Raw genomic sequence first — 17,091 nt, forward strand, 5'->3', positions numbered from 1 at the left:
ATAAAATAAATTTCCAACTGTGATGCCAAAGATTCACCTACTGCTCCTCCTTAGGTTTTCTTGCTTTTATTCTTGTGGGTAAACTTTGTGGCATAGTGCCCGAATTCATAACAATGAAAGTACTTGATTCTCGACAAGTCTTTCTTCTTGCCCCCTTGACTAGATTCTATTTTGGATTGGCATTTCTTCCCTTTCCACTTATTTTCCTCTCCATCCAACGCATAGTTCTCCTCATCTTTGCCTTTGGATGAAGTCTTGTCTCTGGTATTGCACCTTATTTCCTCCTACACTAGGTCAGACCATAAGTGTTGTTGAAATATGGCAACAAGAATATTGCAATTTAATTTGTCCTTGAATTAAATTGTGAATTAAAATCGAATTTAGTGTTAACAATTATTTGGAAATAATTAATTATTGAGTTTAGGCTTCTATGATCCATATCAATTTTGAGAAGTATCTTTGGTGAAAATCACATAGAGATAATTTTGTCGAAGCGTTTCGAACCAACCAGTGTGGTTCATCGTGAGGACAAGTTGAATGAGCAGATCTTGCTATGCATTATAAATAGATCGGGCTGAATATCCAGGTAATGGCTAGAATCATGATTCTAGCCGTTACCTAGATATTCTGCCCGATCTATTTATAATGCATAGCAAGATTTGCTCATTCAACTTGTCGTGACGATGAACCACACTAGTTGGTTCGAAACGCATCGACAAAATTATCTCTATGTGATTTTCACCAAAGATTCTTCTCAAAATAATTAATTAATTTATTTTAAATTAATCAGTTGGAGAAATTCAAGTTAGAAGTCTTTCTGAAGTCATGTAAGAGTTACCCCTTAAATTAAGGAGATAATATTGAGATATATTTGAGTTGTAATTAGTTAACTCAGTGTAGTGAGTTAAGTCCAGTTAAATTAGTTCCAAACTATTTGAGGAACTAATAGTGAGTTAACAGTGAGTTGATACCTTAATGCACTCAACTAGATGTACTCCAGTTAACTGAAGATTCCCTCATCAGAAACTCATGCAAGTCTATTCTGAGAAAGACCCAATTGAGATTAATGTTCAAGGACAATGTACTATTAGTTGCATGTGCTTTCTCATGGAGAAAACTCATGCATGCAGTCAAGGATTCATCCTTGAGGATTACTCAGTTTTGAAGGCTTTGTTTTCCACTTCGTAATAGGCTAATCATCCATAAAGAACAACACAAGGAAATAGGAGCTTGGAGGGCAGAGAGGAAGGCTGGAGAGAAGCAAACATTTCTTGTGAGCATCTGTGAGGATTGTATTGAGAGCTGGCTAACTGTGAGAGCTAAGGCTTTGTATAATTCCTATGTATTTCCACTATGTATGATAATACAATAGTGCGGGGTTTTAATTGAGGCTTTCCCCAAGGTATTTTCATGTGTATTGTGCCATTGATTCTTCTTCTTCTAGTTATATTTTTCATCTCTATCTTTAAGCTTCCACAAATTGATAGTAGAAGTAGGTTATAGTATTCTAGTTTGATTTATATTGCATTATCGGGTTAACCTATCACAGATTTTCTACGTGGTATCGGAGCTGTGAACAATATACTGAGAAGAGAATTCAAAGTTTGAAGTTCAGGTTTGCAAGTGCAAATCGAATTCATATCATACTTCAAGGTTGGCCAATGGCATTCTATGGCTTAAGACTCGAGTATTCCTTGGAAGGTAGCTCGAATTACATAGCATGGAATGATAGAATGGAGGTTGTATTACAAGACAATGGCTTGAAGGAATTCATTGATCAAGAAATCCCAAAGCCAGCTTCAACTAATGCACAAGAGTTGGTTGAGTGGAAGAAGTCTGTGGCGAAGGCGAGACAGATCATCCTTGAGGGAGTTCGAGACCATATTTTCTTGAGTCTCCATGGGAAGGATACTCCATTTTCAATGTGGAAGACATTGAAGGACCTCTAACAGAACAGTAGTGACCAGAGGAAATTGGCGCTCAAGGATAAGCTTCAAAGAATCAAGATGAAGAAAGGCGATACAATTTCCACATATTTGAACAAGCTCACCACCTGCAGAGATGAGCTTGGGAATGTGGGAATAACTACTGCCGATGATGATATGGTGAGCCTCGCTCTCCTTGGCCTTCCAAAGAGTTGTTATAGGTACCGGGACTCTATGAATGGAAGGGAGAAACTATCGGATTGGGAACGAATGTGGTCAGATCTTATGCAGGAGGAGATCAAGAGGAGTACATGAGATGGTTCTTCATCTAGGAATGATGATGAAGAAAATCTAGCCTTAGCAGGTAAGGCAAGGAAAGGGAAGGGGAAGGCTTCCATTTCAAATTGAATTCTTCTCATGGAGGGAAGAAGGGTGACATGTCTAAAGTAAGATGCTTTAATTGTCACAAGGTGGGACATTATGCAACTAATTGCGCATAGAAGAAGTCCAAGAAGGGATCCTAGCAAGGATAAGAAGGTGAGGCATTAGCCTCTCAGTTCGAAATGGACTTTAACCTCATCGTATGCATGGTGTCATCGATGATGGGTTGTGTCTGGTATCTTGACAGTGGAGCCTCATTCCACATGACTGGTGATAAAAATTTATTCAGTGCCTTGGAGGAGAAAGACCTCAAGATGCGCATAAAGATGGGTGACAATGGAAGATATAGTGTTTCAGGAGTGGGAACATTTGCGTTTTAGAGGGATCATGGACCTCCTCTCACCTTGACAGATGTGATGTATGTGCCTGGACTGAAGAAGAACTTGGTATCGGTCACAATGTTGGAGGACAAAGGCTACGATGTTTTCTTCAGTAAAGGAAAGGCATTCCTAAGACACATAACCACAGGTCAAACCAAGAGGATAGGGATTTGGGTGAAGAATCTCTATAAACTAGAGGTAGATGATTGTGGAGCATTAAGTATGAAAGTAGAATTGGTGCAAAGACAAGACATTGGCGAGTTGTTGCAGAGGTAGTTGGGCCATTTGCATCGTGGGGCTTTGAAGATAATGTAACAGATATCTACAAGACTTCCCAAAGGTAAACTTGAGAAAGTTGACACATGCAAAGGTTGTACCTTGGAAAAGTATACCAAGTCTTCCTTTCATGATTGAGACAGTCGAGCATAGGCTATCTTAGAGTGAGTTCATACTGATTTGTGTGGACCATTCTTGATGGCATCCACAACGAAGCAAATGTATTATGTGATTTTCATTGATGACTATTCTCATAAATGCTGGATTTATTTCATGTAAAAGAAGGACCAAACTTTCACAAAGTTTTGTGAGTTCAAAGCTTTGGTCGAGAAAGAGTCAGGGAAGAAGATCAAGCCCTTGAGAAGCAAAAACGGTGGAGAATATGTCTCTCAAGAGTCTAAGGACTTCTATGCAGTGGAAGGAATTAAACGAGAGTTGACGACACCTCATAACCCATAGTAGAATGGGGTGGCCAAGAGGAAGAACAAAACTATTGTAGGGGAAACACGGGTAATGTTGCATGACCTAGGACTACCACTTCACTTGTGGGCTAAGGCATGCAACACAGCGGTCTATTTTCAGAATAGAAGCCCACATCGCATACTTGGGATGAAGACACCAGAGGAAGCTTTCTCTGGTAAGAGACCAGATGTGGGTCACTTCAGGATATTTGGCTCATCGGTATATTTCCATGTGACAAAGGATGCACAAAAGAAGCTTGAGTTGGTAGCAGAGTTGGGGATATTTGTGGGGTACACTGAAACACCTCACAACTATTGGCTGTACTTGCTTACTAGCTAGAGTACAGTGTTTCGCAAAGATCTTAAGTTTGATGAGCAGAAGGCCATGTGAGTTTCCCTTGAGAGGGAGCTCCAACTACAGGATATGGAGGAATTGTTGGTTCCTAAGGAGGACTCTCAGACTGATGCAGAGCAGTTGCATGCAGAGGTTCTAGGAGTGGATGCATGCACTCGAGCAGAGTCTTCCAAAGATGGACAGAAGCGCTCAAGAGAAGCTGACAGATTGTTGGAGGATGTGAGAGAGAATGTGGGATCACCATATTCTTAGCACAGACAAAGAAGGTCACCTGAGAGGTACACTGGATACATGGCCCTTGCTGGGGAATGTGTTGAGACCGAGCCATCTTCCTTTGAGGAAGCAGTGCAACAAATGATTTGGGTTGATGCTATGGTGGAGGAGTATGAATCCATAGTTCGTAACAGTGTTTGCGACGTGGTTTGAGACTGGAGAACAAGTTAGTTGTGAGTTCTCATTGGCTTTACAAGGTAAAGCAAGCTGTTGTTGGTAGTGTGGAGAAGCATAAGGCAAGATTTGTTGCTTGTGGCTTTTCACAGGTTGAGAGGATCATGTTGCTGCAGTATATTTCGATAGAGGAGCAAGATGCTGACATTTTGACAAAGGCATTGTCAAAGTGTAAATTCCAGTTCCATAGAGACAGAATCAGGGTGGGAGATAATCCCCTTATTTTTGAGAGGGAGTGTTGAAATATGGAAACAAGAATATTCCAATTTAATTTGTCCTTGAATTAAATTGTGAACTAAAATCAAATTTAGTCTTAACAGCTACCTGGAAATAATTAATTAATCTATTTTAAATTAATTAGTTGAAGAAATTCAAGTTAGAATTCTTTCTAAAGTCATGCAAGAGTTATCCCTTAAGTTAAGGAGATAAGATTGAGTTATATTTGAGTTGTAATTAGTTAACTCAGTTTACTGAGTTAAGTCCAATTAAATTAGTTCCAAACTGTTTGAGGAACTAATACTGATTTAACAATCAGTTCATGCATTAATGTACTCAACTAGTGCTACTCTAGTTAACTGAAGATTCCTTCATCAGAAACTCATGCAAGTCTATTCTGAGAAAGACCCAGTTGAGATTAATGTTCAAGGACAATGTACTATTAGTTGCATGTGTTTTCTCTTGGAGAAAACTCATGCATGTAGTCAAGGATTCATCTTTGAGGATTGTGCAGTTTTGAAGGCTTGATTTTCCACTTTGTAATAGGATAATCATCCATAAAGAACAACACAAGAAAATAGGAGCTTGGAGGGCAGAGTGGAAGGCTGGAGGGAAGCGAAGATTCCTTGTGAGCATCTGTGAGGATTTTATTGAGAGCTGGCTAGCTGTGAGAGCTAAGGCTTTGTATAATTCCTATGTATTTCCACCATGTATGATAATACAATAGTGTGGGTTTTTAGCTGAGGTTTTCCCGAAAGTATTTTCATGTGTATTGTGTCGTTGATTCTTCTTCTTCTAGTTATATTGTTCAACTCGATCTTTAAGCTTCCGCAAATTGATAGTAGAAGTAGGTTATAGTATTCTGCTTTGATTTATATTGCATTATCGGGTTAAAGTATCATAGATTTTCTACAAGTGCTCCCAACTTGGTAGTCTTTGTTTACTATTTATCGAACCTTTATAGCCATGCTAGCTCTTGGGAAGGCCCATAAGGGCTAGATCTACTAAGTATTCTTGAAGAACATTAACATCGAGCCTACTAAGTTCGTTAAACATTCTTAGATACTGTGGAATAGTGTCATTCTTCTGCATATTGATACTTCGAAGTTTGACCTTGAGTTGTAAGTTCATGTGGTCATTGTTATTCTCGAACAATTATGTTAGTGCTTTCCACATCGTAAACGAGGTTGCTTTTCTATGCAGATTCGAGACAATATGATCCCCTACTCCCTCCAATATGATTATCCTCACCTTGGGCACATCTTTCTTCCATTGAGAAATATTTTGGGCACTATATGTTATGAAACCAGCTCAAGAAAAGATAGAAAAGATAGATCAACACCTTAGGATTCAGCCTCTTCGAGGGGGAAACCTCCTTTACATTACATAAATGAACAATTCTTGGATGATTCAAATGACAAAACCTCCTTTCTATATATAGGAGTCTAAGGAGTCACAATATAATCCAGCCGACCTAACAATAATAATATAAAGCCACAAAAATAACAATAGAGGGATTCTATGGGGCACAGTAATAACAATATGGGGGCAATAGGGGCACAACAATATTAATAAGGGGTATAACTACAATAGTAATGGGGTAATCACTAGTATTATGGGGACCCAACATGCCCCTCTCCTTCAAAAAAGTGTTTTCCTCAACGCTTGATTAGTTCTGGATACTTCTGCATAAAATTCTCATCCTCTCATGTGGAATCTTCAGCGGATAAGTTCTTCCACTTGATAAGATACTCTTAAATTGATCGATTTCGTAACTGTCGAGTTCTTGTTTCTGTGACTGCTTCCGGTTCCAATATAATTTTTCCTTCCTCGTCAAGTTCTGGCAATATTGTTTGAACTGGGAGCTTGTCGCCTATAACCTTCTTTAAACATGAAACATGGAAAACTAGGTGCAATCGAGAAGCTTTAGGAAGCTCCAATTTGTATGCCGTAGTACCAATCTTTTGCAACACCTTGTACGGACCATAATACTTTGGTGATAATTTATTATCCTTCTTAGCTTGTTTGAGGGACATTTGCTTATATGGTTGTAGCCGTAGGAATACCCAATCACCTACATCAAAACTTCTTTCACTGCGATGTTGATCTGCCTGTTGTTTCATTCTATTATGTGCCAACACGAGGTTATCCTTTAAGAGTTGGAGGACTTGTTGTTGATGTTCAATGTGATGTCCCACTGCCTAAACCTTAGAATTTTCTCTTAAATATGATGTGATGGATGGTGGTTGATACCCATAAAGTGCCATAAATGGGGTCATTTTTGTTGCTGTATGGAAGGAAGTGTTATACCACCATTCAGCCAGAGGCAACCATTTTACCCATTGTGTCTGTTTATCAGATACAAAGCAACGAAGATATCCTTCCAAACATTTGTTTACTATCTCAGTTTGCCCATCAGATTGAGGATTATAAGATGAGCTATGAGCTAACTGAGTACCAAGACAAGAAGATAATTATGTCCAAAAATTTCCAGTGAAAATGGGATCTCTGTCACTTACAATAATCTTTGGGTTTTCATGTAGCTTTTGAATTGTTTCCATAAATGCAGTAGAAATTGTACTGGCTTTAAATGGATGTGATAATGCACAAAAGTGTGCATACTTGGTAAGTCTGTCAACTACCACCATGATGACACTCTTTCCCTCAGACTTGGGTAAACCTGTGATAAAATCCATTGAAACCTCCTCCCAACGTTGGCTTGGAATGGATAAAGGTTGTAATAGACCCGGTGTCTTAATTGTTTCAATTTTATTTTGTTGGCAAACCAAACATTCTGCCACAAACTTTTGAATATCTGATTTAAGGCCATCCCAAAAAAATTCCTTCTTAATCGTGTGGTAAGTTTTTAAGAATCCTGAGTGCCCTCCTAAGGGAGAAGTGTGCAATTCCATAAGAATCTTTTGTTTTAGCTGGGAATTCTTACAGAGGTATAAGTGATCTTTGTACCATAACGAATCATTTTGCCAGCTAAATGTATCAGATGTACTGGAATCTTGTTGTAACTTTCGAATAAGTGCCCACACTTCTTCGTCATTCTTCCACTCCTCCCTTGCTTCATTTATCCAATCTGGTTGGATAATAGAAATGGCGCACAACAATTCTTCCACAACCTCATCCTTTCTTGAGAATGCATCTGCCACCACATTTTGCTTCCCTTTTTTGTAGATGATTTCAAAGTCATAACCCAACATCTTTGTGACCCACTTTTGTTGCTCTTTAGAGGATAATCTTTGTTCTAAAAAGTATTTAAGGCTATCATGATCTGTTTTTACCTTGAAGTGTCTTCCCATTAGGTAGGGTCGCCATTTCTTAAGTGCATGGAGTATTGCCAACATTTCCTTCTCATAAATAGCTTTGCTTAAAAACTTTCCCTTGATTGGACGACTTTCAAAAGCAATGGGTCTTTCATCTTGCATTAGAACAGCACCAATTCCATTTCCTGAAGCATCACATTCCACAATAAAGGTTTTTGTGAAGTCCGGTGTAGCTAAGACCGGTGCTTGGAACATTGCCTCTTTAAGATGTTCAAAGGCCTTTTTTGCTTCCGGAGTCCATGAAAATGCATCTTTCTTCAATAATGTTGTTAGAGGTGCTGCTATTCTCCTATAATTCTTAACAAACTTGCGATAATACCCTGTCAACCCAAGAAATCCTCGCAGATGCTTTATGGATGTGGGGATTTTCCATTCCTTAATGGCTTTAATTTTGCTAGGGTCTACCTTAACTCCTTCATGAGATACAATATGACCCAGATATTCCACCTCCTGGACTCCAAAGAAACATTTGGATCTTTTTGCATATAATTGTTTCTCCTCCAATAGTTGTAGCACCCTGTCAACATGTTCAACATGATCCTTCCAAGACTTGTTGTAGATTAGTATATCATCAAAAAATACTAACAAAATTTTTCTAAGGAATGGTTTGAAAATTGAATTCATCAAACCTTGAAATGTTGAAGGTGCATTGGTAAGGCCAAAAGGCATGACCAAAAATTCATAATGACCCTCATGAGTTCTAAATGTTGTTTTCGGAATGTCTTCAATCTTCATTCTAATTTGATGATATCCTGAACGAAGATCCAACTTGGTGAAGTAAATTGATCCATGCAATTCATCCAGTAATTCATCAATGACAGGAATGGGGAACTTATCTTTAATAGTGAGCTTGTTGAGCTCCTTATAATCTGGACACATGCGCCATGATCCATCCTTCTTGTGCACCAATACTACTGGACCAGAGAAAGAACTTTGACTCGGTTGAATTATACCAGCCTCTAGCATTTCTGCAACCATACATTCAATTTCACTCTTTTGGACATAGGGATATCTGTACGGCCTGATGTTTGGAGGAACACTTCCTGGAATCAGATGAATAGCATGATCATGATCATGGATAGGTGGGAGACCTTTGGGAGTCTCAAATACCTTGGAATGATTGTCCAGTACTTTTTGGAGATCTGGAGAAATAGATGATTCCGATGTGGAAACATCTAGCGAACATGATTGTGCAATTACACCTCTTTGCTCCTTTTTTAGAAGCTTTGTCATACCATTAGAGCTGATTATCTTTCCTGGTTTCCCTGCAATACCCCTTAATTCAACTTCCTTTCCTTCCGTAGAAAGTTTGATGAAAAGTTCTTGAAAATTAAAAGCTATTGTACCCAAGGATTGTAGCCATTGGACTCTTAGTACAACATCAGCACCTCCCATTGGAATGGAAAGAATTGGGCTAGTCAATACATATTCTCCCATGGATAGCTTGATATTATGGCACTTTCTAGAGAAATTTATTGTTCCTCCATTTGCAATCATCACTTGACACTCTGGTGCTAGATATAGGAAGCAATTCAATTCTTTTGCTACCTTACAATGAATAAAATTGTGGGTGCTTCCTGAATCAATCAACACTATTATCTTTTTCTTCTTGATTTGTCCTTCTATCTTGATGGTTTGAGGAGTGGTAATTCCCACCAATGCATTACAAGATATGGTCGGATTTATTTGTTCTTCATCTAGGCTTTGTTCCTGGAGTATATCCTCTTCTTTTGACCTTTCTTGCTCCTTTTCTTCTTCCTCTTCACAATCTATGTAGAATAATTTCTTCTCAGCACACTTATGACCTTTAGTGTATTTCCTATCACAACTGTAACAAAGCCCTTTTGATCTTCTTTCTTCCAATTGTTGTGGTGTCAACCTTATAGGTTGTGGAAGACTAGGGGCAACAACACTTCCGTCTTTATAGTTATGAGTGGTATGCTTCCTGGTTGCCATAATTTTGCTTTCCATTTTTCTTGCTAACCTGAATGCCTTCTCTAATGAATCAGGTTCCCAAAGGCGAACATCATGTTGGATATTATCCTTTAAAGACCCTATGAACACATCATTCCTATGCTCCTCTGGAATATCTTTTACCCTTATGTTCAATTTTTGGAACTCCTCAATGTGCTCCATTATTGAACCCTTTTGTTTGAGACTTATCAATTGGCTAAAAAAAGTGTTGCTTTTTGTATCCTCATAATGTGCTATCAATTCTTCCATAAAAATTGCCCAAGTGATAAATTGTTTACGAGAGCAAAGCCATTGATACCATACAAACTGATTTGGTTCCAAATATAAAGTTGCCATACATGCCTTTTGTGTGTTTTGCATATTATTGAGATCGAAGAATTGCTCCATCTGTAATATCCATGTTGCGGGATCCTTGCCATCAAACTTCCTCATATCGATTTTTGGAATATGGTGGGTCTTCGATCCAACATTAGAGTCTATGGAATCATGATTAACATTTCTTTGGTTCTCATCATGAGTTTCCTTTACTACCCTTTCACCATTAGTGACCCTTTCTTGTAGCAACTTCTTCAATTCTTCCATGTCTGTCTTCAAATCTATCTTCAAATCGTCCATCTTAGCTTCTACTCCTTTCTTTAAACCATCAATCTTAGCTTCTACATCTTTCTTTAAACCATCCATCTTAGATTCTGTTCCTTTTTGTGCAAGTGACACTTGTTGCACTTGGTCTCGTAATTTTGCTATATCATGTTGCATTTCTTCCTCTTCTTCATAAGTCATGCTAGAGCTTTCAGGTTGCTTACTAGGTGTTTGCATTTTCTTTCCTCGGGGCATCAATTACTGATAATAATGCTTTACTATGCCCTTTGAATTCCTTCAAACCAAGCTTACGCAAAAATTTAAAAAAAAAAACTGCACACCTTTTTTCACCTTGTAAAAGCCTGATATTGAATCTGATGTATCTCCGTAATTTCGAATCATCCAGTTCTGGAATTGTGACCTGTATTAGTCTTCTGTGTCCTCTTTTCAATGCCACTAGTTTGATCCAAATTGGATTCTCCAAGAAAGAGTTATGCACAATCTCCCGTAGTGACCTGATTGTAGACTAGTTCAGTAGAGCGAACTTGTATGAAGTGCCACATGTCACTGTTTCGACCTTTGACTCTGAAAAATATACAAAAGAAAACTACAGTCCGTCCTCTTTTTGTACCTTCTTGCGAAATTTCAATCCGATGCTCAGAAAGAAGGTTATGACGATTTTCCCCAGGTCACCTGTTTGGAATGTAATTCAGGAGTCTGCAAAAAGACCAACTTCCTCAGATCATATCTCCGCAAATATAGCACGAAAAGCTCTTAAATTTAGACCCGAGGTTCAACGCGATTTATTCTCAAATGGGTTTTTTTTTCGACTTATGAAACGTCGCAAAAAAAAAGTTATAGCAAAAATGCCACGATGACCTGTTTGGAGCAGCGAAACCCTAGAATCCAAAGCTCTGATACCAAATGTTATGAAACCAGCTCAAGAAAAGATAGAAAAGATAGATCAATGCCTTAGAATTCAGCCTCTTCGAGGGGGCAACCTCCTTTACATTACATAAATGAACAATTATTGGATGATTCAAATGACAAAACCTCCTTTCTATATATAGGAGTCTAAGGAGTCACAATATAATCCAGCCAACCTAACAATAATAATATAAAGCCACAAAAATAACAATAGAGGGATTCTATGGGGCACAGTAATAACAATATCGGGGCAATAGGGGCACAACAATATTAATAAGGGGTATAACTACAATAGTAATGGGGTAATCACTAGTATTATGGGGACCCAACACTATATGCTTGGGGTTTCGCAACATCTATCTTCTTATATTCTAGTAGCCCATTGGCATTCAATACTACCTCCATACAACAAAGTCAGAGGTGACTTCCAAGACATACTCTAAACTGAGCCCATTGAAAGCCATCTTTTGAGTGCTGAAGAAAACTTGCAACACTGATCTTCCAATTTGAACCTCCTGTAATGACAACTTTGAAATATATTTTATACAGTGAATCCTACTCAGATACCATGTAAGAATGAATGTGTAGATTCAAAATTTCTCTTGAAATTTACTAAATAACAAGACTTGAAGCTACTCTATTAATATGCGGAAGTTAATTCAACATATAGAACACAAATCATAGACATGTAAAAGGAAAAATCACACATTCACAAAGATTTATCTAGGGGAAACAAATTGTTCAAAATCCCTTCCTATTTGTATTGCATTAATCAGATAATAGAGGAGAAATACATATGCTTTCTCAAGCTTGAGTACACCCTGCAAGTGTATAATCTATGCCTCTTCCTAACTAAATGTCTCTGGCCAACACTTAGCCAATTTTCAAGCCCTCTAAGCTCCTATTTCCTTATGTTGTTCCTCTATGAAATTGGGCCCTATTATCTAGGAATTTTCCACTATTGAATTGTGCAATTTCTTAGGTCCTTCCTCTGGCCGCATGCACCACCTGTACACATTGGAATATGCTACAACTGATAGTACACTGCCTTGGAATCTCCATCTCAACTGGGCAACTCAAATTCTATGCATCCAACAATTATTTTGGGTTGATTGATCAGTGAATTGGTTGATCACCAAGTGTGGTTGAAGTTCCACTTCCACAACTTGACCTCAACTAGTTCTTCTGACAGTTAGAACTAGTTTAACTGAAAATACTCAAATTAACTGAAATGGATTACAACAAATTAGAAAACAATCATATTGAACTGAACTCAAGCTTCCCCAAATCGAATTAACTAATTTAACTGAGTGACAAGTGCCATGTCACCTTATTTAACTACCTCTAAGATTTCTTCTAAAATAGAAACTCAATTTTTTCTCTAGTCTGACCAAGGAAAAGTCATCCTAAGATTTTATTGTTGCATTTTCAACAATAAATTACACATCCCTTTAGTTATGGAAAGTGAAAATATAAGATTTTTTTTTATTTAAATTACTTTATTGTTCTCTAGATATAAAATTGTGTTATTTCATATGGATATTGAAATACTTTACTTATGGTTCATAGTCAAATATTTTTGTTTTAAATATCACATGTAAACTTAACTTTGAATGAAGTACACGTCATGTAATATCAGTAATACTATTTTTTATCATCTTCATATTAAATAGTGAAGAAATTACATTTCTTTGATTTCTTTTATTACTTTATATCTCTATATAAAGTTACGTAAAATTAAGTTGCAAATTGAAGTATTTTAATTATGACCGACATCAGCTTCTTTTGTTATTATTATTATTATTTTTTATTTTTAAATGTAACCTTACGTATTTTTTTTTTAAGTATTATTTTACTATTTTTAAATATAATGTTACATGACAACATCTCTCGTACTGGGCTCTAGATCCATTCACATATATTCAAATCAAATCAAGTTAGTAGTATTCACTAAAATCAATACAACCAATTAATTCAATCACACATAAACTAACACAATCCAATATTATTCACTAAAATCAATGTAATCAATTAATTCAATCACACTCAAACTAATGCAATCGAATATTATTCCCTAAAATCAATGCAATCAAATAATTCAATCACACATAAACTAATGCAATCCAATAGTATTCACTGAAATCAGTGCAATAAATTAATTTAATCACATTTTCATGCAGTAATACTCACTAAAACTAATGCAATCAATGATTTATTGTACATTATTTATAATGTATAAATTAATGGGTTTAAATAATTTATTGTTTATTATGTTGTAAGAATATGCTTAGTAAAGTAACTCATGTACATGAACTAAATATTGGCATCCATTTCAGAGTGGTCAGCCTTTATCAAGTGTCGCATACCCAAATTATATTAATTAATATCATTTAAATTTTAATTTACAAATTATATATTATCAAATATTTTAAATTTTCATCCAAACTTTTCTGAAAAAAATATAATGGCATTTGAAATACAACAATTCAATAACTAAATATGTAGCCTAAAAAATTCAATTCAGTGCATTTTTATTCGACCACACTTAAACTGATACATCCAATAGCATTCACTGAAATAAATGTAACCAATTAATTCAATCACACTTAAACTAATGCAATCCAATATTATTCAGTAAAATCAATGCAACCAATTAATTCAATCACACTTTCATGCATTAATATTCACTGAGATCAATACAATGAATAACTTATTTTACATTACATTCAAAATATTTCATTTGACTAATAAACTATATGCATACACATCCATTTTTATGGAAGATATGATTTCTTATGCCATAAATTAATAATTAAATCTTATATAATTAAAACTTATCCATCATTTTCTTAATTTTCACAATAATTATGTAAATTGATTCCTCTATATTTAGATTTTTTAATTTTCACAACAATTTATATTGATGATATAGTTGTACCTCTTATCTATTTTTTTTCCTTTGGAAACTTAAGTAATGATCAAACCCACAACTCAAACGCAAAGATAAAAGAGCATGAAGTCACGTGTGAATTAGTCCTTGTCGTTCACTTATTTATAAATTACAATAAAAGTTATTGAAAAATCTCTACGGAAATGTGGTTTGAAGGTAATTTTTTTACTTGGTTGGAATGGTCAGATGTGTAAATGTTTTGGATTATCGAGGCAAAAGGGTCCGTGGTTTGAAGGTAATGGCAAAAGGAAGCCCTAGTTGTAGTGGAAACCTACAAAATAGATGCAAGTCGGTCACTTAAGTTCAAAACGAAAATAAATATAAAAATGAATGATATTTTTTTATGACTTTTATGCTTTCATTTTCAACATTAAGATGGAAATTGTAATTCCACTGAATCAAAATTACAATTGGGTTAATTTCACTTTGGAACTTAGATCATTTTAATATACTTGAAGTCATGGACATTTCATTAAAATTATCACTGATATAAGCTAAGCAAGCTAAATATTAAGTACGTTTGATGAACTTCTCAATTGTTAGACAATGCCACAAAATACCTCTTATTCATAGAAGCTTACCAATGCTTTTAGGGTCACTACTTACACTTTTGGCACAAAGGAATTCTCCATATTGTGAGGAATTGGAATCTGCAATTTACAATACTGATAACTATTAATGCGAGTTCCAATTCATAGATTTAGTGGACAATCGAATCGATTACGCTTTGTGTCCATGAATTACATGGCACTCAATAGTTAATATGGAGAACTCTAGTTAGTAGATGAGGGATATTTCTATTCATTTAGGTTTCCTGTGTAGACAACATCATCACTGTACTAACTGTATTCAACATATAGAGCTCTAATATCCATTCTTACATATAAACAACGAAAGACCACTTTTGATATTGATTGAGATAATGTTCCACAGATCCTAACTTGTTATGAAGTTTTCCAATCGTTATTTTGAATCTTGAACTACTCAAAACTTTATATAAATTATATATATTTCTACCCAAAAGTGTATACATTTGCTATGTTTTAAACTATAATGGACCTCTCTAAAACTAAAAATTAATGGCCCAAATGAAAAAGTAAAACGACTTTTAAAATCGAATGGAAACCTAAAACCTAGAAGCTTGGAAAAATGTAAACTTACATGGTTATTACAAAGTTTGCGCAATTGAATCAAAATGCATTTTTTTATCCCTATCTTCCCTTTGATTTAGCGGATCTAATACTTAATATTCTTTGATTTTGGATCAATAAGCAAATCTAATGATCCGGATCTTTGGGGGAGGCCCCAAGGATCTTAAAGATTCAAATGGATCTTGGGGGGGAGGCCTTCAAAATATGAAAAATTGAAAGGGTTTTAATGGGTTAACCCATAACCATGATGAACGAAGATTTGAGGATAGAGATACCCTGTAATGCTTGTGACCAACTGTGATACTGACAGTGTGTATCCTAGCAAATGGAATTCGATGAAGTGTGGGTTTGTGGATGACCCATAAACATGATGAATGAAGATTCGAGGATAAAGATACCCTGTAATGCTTGTGACCAATTGTGATACTGAATGTGTGCGGCCTAGCAAATGGACTTCGATGAATGTGGGTTTGTGGATGACCCATAACCATGACTAACAAAGGTCCGAGGATAGAGATACCCTGTAATGCTTGTGACCAACTGTGATGCTAACAGTGTGTGATCTAGAAAATGGACTTTGATGAAGTGTGTGTTTCTGGATGACCTATAACCATGACAAACGAAGATCCGAGGATAGAGATACCCTATAATGCTTGTAACCAACTGTGATGCTAACAATGTGTAGCCTAGCAAATGGACTTCGATGACAAGGATTTTGTGCGGTTGACCCATAACCATGATGTTGGTTGTTGCTGAAGTAGCAGGTGCCTACATCGCCTGGGGTGGGAGGGCACGTCTCCAAAGGGAACCCACTCCAAATGCTGCTCTAGAATTAAAATGGACATAACTTGGTAAATATAACTCAAAATATTTATTATAACCTATTTTTGGAAACAAAAGGATGATTTTGTATCTTCCCATGTGTTGGAAATCCTTATCTGGACACTCTAGAATCTTAGATTCGCGCTGCAACTTTTCCGTCATCATAAAAATTCTGAAAAAATAGCTAATTTTAAATCAGCGATATCTCCCACATCTGAACTCCGATTTGACCCATTTTTTTTTAAAATTGAGAAATTTTTTGAGAGGAGCTCAGATCGAAAATCAATTTTCTGAAATTCTACGCCAAAATTTCAAAAATGGATAGGAGATCTGCCATCCACAAATTCCTGTTAGAAATATGTTGATTTTAAATCAGTGATATATCCCTCATCCAGACTCCGATTTGGTGGATTTATTTTTTGAATTTAGGTATTTTTTCACAAGGAATCCAGATCTATTATTATTTTTTATTTTTATTTTTATTTTTTTCACCAAAATTTTTAGATATGATCTGCAAACTCGCTACCCCAAAACATTCCTACAAAAAAATGAAAAAAAAATCTTCCTGCTTGGCCCAAGAAAATGCTCTGTGGAGGACGAAGAACATGCTTGAAGTTTGTTGAATATTGATGCAAAATTTGAAACTGAAATATGCATCAAAACCGCATTCCCATGGAATCATAACCTGCTCTAATACCACTGATCTGGATCTTTGGGGGAGGCCCTAAGGATCTTAAAGATTCAAATGGATCTTGTGGGGGAGGCCTCCAAAATCTGAAAAATTGAAATGCCAGAAGAAGAAAAAGAGGAGAATGCCCAATAAAAAAAACCACAATTTCTTTTTTTATTAAAATGGAGAATAACTATAAAAGCTACATTGTGGCGGACAAACTATCCCTTTACAAAATGCGA

The sequence above is a fragment of the Pinus tabuliformis genome, chromosome J, assembly GCF_031772625.1.
Source record: "Pinus tabuliformis cultivar Carrire ecotype Pingquan chromosome J, CPIR1, whole genome shotgun sequence".
NCBI classification, from domain to species: domain Eukaryota; kingdom Viridiplantae; phylum Streptophyta; class Pinopsida; order Pinales; family Pinaceae; genus Pinus; species Pinus tabuliformis.